This window comes from Coffea eugenioides, chromosome 2 (genome assembly GCF_003713205.1).
Source record: "Coffea eugenioides isolate CCC68of chromosome 2, Ceug_1.0, whole genome shotgun sequence".
In the NCBI taxonomy this organism is placed as follows: domain Eukaryota; kingdom Viridiplantae; phylum Streptophyta; class Magnoliopsida; order Gentianales; family Rubiaceae; genus Coffea; species Coffea eugenioides.
In genome coordinates this window covers 38,418,708-38,423,649 of record NC_040036.1, presented here as the reverse complement: position 1 = coordinate 38,423,649, position 4,942 = coordinate 38,418,708, and the positions used below count along the sequence as shown (strand labels likewise).

The 4,942-nt window shown below is 35.4% G+C and overlaps 1 pseudogene; it reads right to left on the bottom strand.

Annotated features, from left to right (window-relative positions):
• Positions 1-1,755: 1,755 nt before the first annotated feature.
• Positions 1,756-4,093, bottom strand: LOC113763918 (annotated as a pseudogene).
• Positions 4,094-4,942: the final 849 nt, after the last annotated feature.

Below are 4,942 nucleotides of genomic sequence, written 5' to 3'. Positions count from 1 at the left end.
TCCAAAAACATTTACAGTAAAAGTTTTTCATATACAAAGTTACAGCAACATTTTTAAAAAACACCTCCAAAAACAGCTAATCCAAGCGGAGCCTATATCTTAGTAATATTTATAAGTTCTATTTGCTGCTCCAACACTACCATCTCTATTGCCATTCTGCATTAGTTCTTCTCGCTTAACAATATATATTTTGTGTATCTTAGTAATATTTATAAGTTCTATTTGCTGCTCCAACACTACCATCTCTATTGCCATTCTGCATTAGTTCTTCTCGCTTAACAATATATATTTTGTGTATCAAAAATATCTGTTTTATACAATAGCATCAATTTTTAGGGGGGCATTCCATTTTTGTTTGATTTTTTCCCGAGTAGGAGAGAAAAGGGAGATTTGAACTCAGAATTTCCAAATCTTAAAATCTCTACATTAATCACTAAATCAAAGTCTCGTTAACAATTTTTACAATAAATTGACATATTCGCCTTAAAATATTAAAGGTTTTGACAACATTTCAATAATTTGAATGGTATGCAACATTAGTTCCTCCGATTACTTCTTTTGCTAGACAGTGGCAGCCCAAACAAGAAAAATATTTGTAAGAGGATGACATAAATAGTAAGTAAAATAAATTCTCGACACAAATGGCAAGTAAAATAAATTATTGGGTGTCCCCAAAATCCACCTTAATGTACTCTTAGATCTTTTCCTTTCTTCCTTCCCCAATTTATAATTTAGAGTCTTGAGAAGTAAAGTAGTTGGTATTTACTTTGTATCAGCCTTCCCTTAAACCAATAATAAATTGTCAAAACTGAAGGAATATATAACGAATAATGAGTCAGAGAAGCAATGTAGTTGGTTTTTACATTTTATAACACACCAAAAACGAAGCTGGTTTGACAGGAAGTTTTAAACCATTTGTAAATGCAGTGAGGCTCAAATAGGATACAATGGAAAGTTCGTTAGTTCTAAATTTCTTAGCATTTCTAAACAAGAGCCAATAGCATTATCCAGTATCTCCTGTGGAAATGCAAGTCAAAGCATTTCTCGATCTACGTTTGCCACTATTTATTTGCTATTTTTGTACCTAATAAACTCCACAGGAGTCTCTTTCTGCAGATGCAGAGGATAAATAATTATTAGATGAAGAGGACAAAGAAAGTGTGGAAGCTGAACATCTTGACACGGATTATTTACTCTTCAGTCTCATTTAACTAAAAAAAAGTGAAAGGGAAGTGATCCAACTGAATGTAATGGTTCACAATTGACTGGTTTTTCCACAAAATAGAACACCAAAAATACAAAGGCATGGCGGACGGTTCATTGGTTTCGGCTTGATTTTTCGACGGTTGAAAGTTTCAGCACAAAAAAGACAGTCTTTAAAACGGAGTTGTGAATGACCACCCAAGGGAAGTTAATGGTAAGAGTAGGTTGAGAAAGGGTTCTTCTAACAAGGATTTGATGAGCTCGTTAGTACACATAAATAATACTCAACTAATAATGTCTCAATGCACACATTTATAATTATTACCTGTCCTTGCATTTATGCACTTCCCTCAACTTTACTTCTTCAAAACATTGCCACTTGAACGATACCATGAGACTGCCGAGAGACCTACAAAGAACAAAAGAAAAGTCCAGTTGCAGTTTACTAATGTGCCAGACCCAACACAATAACGATATTGGTAAGATTAGCATATTTTATTCAGAATTTCTCAATAAAGATGCCATAGTTGTACTACAATCAAAGATTTTAATATCAAATGATGAAGCTCAGTTGTATATATGTCCTAAATATGTACTTGTCAGAGTGGAGGTGGCTTCCTGATCTTTGTGGCTTGCTCAAAGTCGTATGCTATCTCTTTCAGTTTTGGCTCTGATCCTTTTAGCCCTCCAAAAGAAATGCCATATGGGGTGCCATTAGAGTTATAACCTGCTGGAACATTTATTCCAGGATATCCTCCGGTGGATGTAGCATATATAATATTTGCACCAGGTGTCACGAAGGCATCCAATTTATTTTCCTTCATCAACTTCTCGAATCCATTTTTGGATGCTCTAGTTAAATTAAGAAGTAGTTCCCTTTCCATTCTGCCAATGCCATGGGTTTTCTCTGCTGCCTCAAATATATCTTGCCCGTATTGTTCTATCCTTTCCTGAAGCACATGCAGTCAAGTAGTCTAAGAGTATTGTGTCTCTAACATAAGGCCATGGACTGAATTGGGCCTATTGTTTACTCACCAACTTTGAGTGTTTCTTATTAAAGACTATTGCATCGGCTAGGGATCGCACAGGAGAGGCAATCAACTGTTTTAGATAAGCATTTAATGCCAGCTTGAATTCCACATTCATGGCTTTGAATTGGTCATTGTACATTGAAGCTACGATGGTGTCGAATCTGGCTGTATCCACAATGTCTACCAACACTGCACCTCGTTTCTTTGTTTTAGACAAAATTTTAGAAAACTGCGTCAGAACTTCGAAAAATATTGAAATAGCCTGACCCAAGTCTAATCAAAACAAGATTTTCTATTTGTTCTGTTAATGAACCAAAAGACATGGTGGAAGGTTTTTAACTTTGATCCAAATGCAAAGTTAATCAAGATGCAGTTTAAAGTAAAAACTGAACAATTTGTTGTAGTTAGTCATTCAGCTACTTTACAAGTTTATAGATAAGTTCACATGCCAGGTCAATCACAATCATCTTTCCTTGGACATCCAATGTAAGCTTTCAATTAGGTATAGAAGACCTTCGAAGGTTAGGCTAATACCTTAGAATGTGGAAGTGAGGTTCAAAAGCTTTCAGTGTTTTAGAGGAGTTGCCGAATCCTACAAAGGAGTACCTTGGAATCCCCAATCTCTTTCCTTTAAGTCCATTAGACTTAACAAATTTCAAATAGCCTCCATGAGGAATATACTTCGAAACTTTTTTGGTTGCTACTACATCATCAGGGTCAAATCCAACGATGGCATCAAGAACATACACTGCATCAGACACAGTCCTGCATATCGGCCTGTTCTGCCCGATAAAGGTATTGTTATGAGTTTGTATCTATTTATAAATACTTCTTTGTCATTTTTAAGCACTAATTTCAAATCTATGTTATATGGCAATAAAATATTGATGTAATAAAAAAAATTGAGCATCTTTCATTACCCAACAGTATCCTATCGATGTGAAATAGGGACAACGCCAGCTCGACTTGTGAGCCCTACAGTTGGTTTGATTCCCACGACTGAATTAGAACTAGAAGGGCATAAAATTGATCCATATGTTTCTGTACCCAAAGTAACCATAGCCATATTTGCTGCAACTGATGTTGTTGAACCGGTGCTTGATCCACATGGATCAGCAGATTTAAGGTAAGGGTCCTACATGGAACCAAAATCATAATATGTCATTGTATATCAGTACTTGCATTTCTAATTAATTGACCTGGTAAGGCTGCATAAGGACTCAGCTTTTGTTTCCTAAACAACAAATTGTTGAGAACAACAAAACAAATAAAAACAAAACTTCTGACTCAAATAATTGTATGGAAGTTTGGAATTTCAGTTGAAGCATATGAGCAACTCACCACACTTTGGCCACGTCTAGCATTCCAACCATTAGGCACATTGTTTGACCTGTATGCAGCCCATTCTGTCATGCTAGCCTTTCCTGATATGATTGCACCAGCCCTCCTTAGCTTCTTAACCACCCAGCATCCCGAGATACAATTGATCCTAGAAGTGCATAAGATCCAGCTGTTGTATTAAGCTTATCCTTGGTTGCAATGTTGTCTTTGAGCAGAATCAGAATACCAGCCAGTCCTGTCTCCGATCCTGGCTTCTTAGCCTTTCGATCCTGGTCTGCCTTGTGGGCTAAATATAGAGCATCTGGATTCACTTCTATGACTCCATTAAGAACTGGATTTAGTCTCCTAATCTCTTTGAGGTAGAATTTAACTAATTCCTGAGAAGTGAGTCTATTATGATTCAAGGCAATCCGAATATCATGCATCGTACCTTTTCTGAATGAGAAGGGACTTCCCTCAGCATTATGATTGAGGCCGAGAATAGTAATACTTGAAAAAAGTAGCAGCGGTATATCCATGTGGATTTCTATGCTGCAATATCTTTGAGAGAAACTTGTTTCGTGCTTTTTCTTTCTGTGATGTTCTGAACTTAGTTACTGATAACAAGGTACTATTTCTCCATGTGGTGATTGACTAATATATTCGAGACAATGGATATGATACAGTCGGACGATTTCATCCTCTATTGTTGCTTGCTTGGCCATGTTCTCTATGATAAAGACTCTGTTGACTGTGACTTGTATTTTTTGTATAGTTCTTTCAGAGAAAAACATAAATGAATAAAGGATAAGTTACTCATAACCCCGTGCCTTTTTTTTCCATGATATCACATGATGCCTTAAAGTTTCAAAATATTTACATAGTATCTTATAAATTTTTTGTAAAGTGGTATTTTGACAAAAAAGTACTAGTTGAAATGCCAATAATAGCCTAACTTAAGCACTATATTGAATACAAAAAATCACTTTACATAAAATTATAGAGAGATTATGTAGATAGATATAAAATTACAAAGGATTTGAGTAGATATTTATGCAAAACATTCAAGGGTCCAATGAATATATAAGCAAAATCATAGGTAGATTAAGTGTTTATTATAATTTCATTGCACTTACTTCTACATCTCAATCAATAGCCGTTATCAGAGATACTTTCCATTCATTTTTCACATTACATAAAACTATATGAGCATTATGTAGATATTTTGAAATTTTACGAGAGCCATATAGTATTTATGCAAAAGCACAATAAGACTATAAGTAATTTACTCGTAAATAAAAGGAGAAAAAGCAATAGCCAATCATTTCTTTGATGAAAACAAAGGCCACTGAGGATGGTCACCTCGGTACTCGTCTAACCCGAGGTGG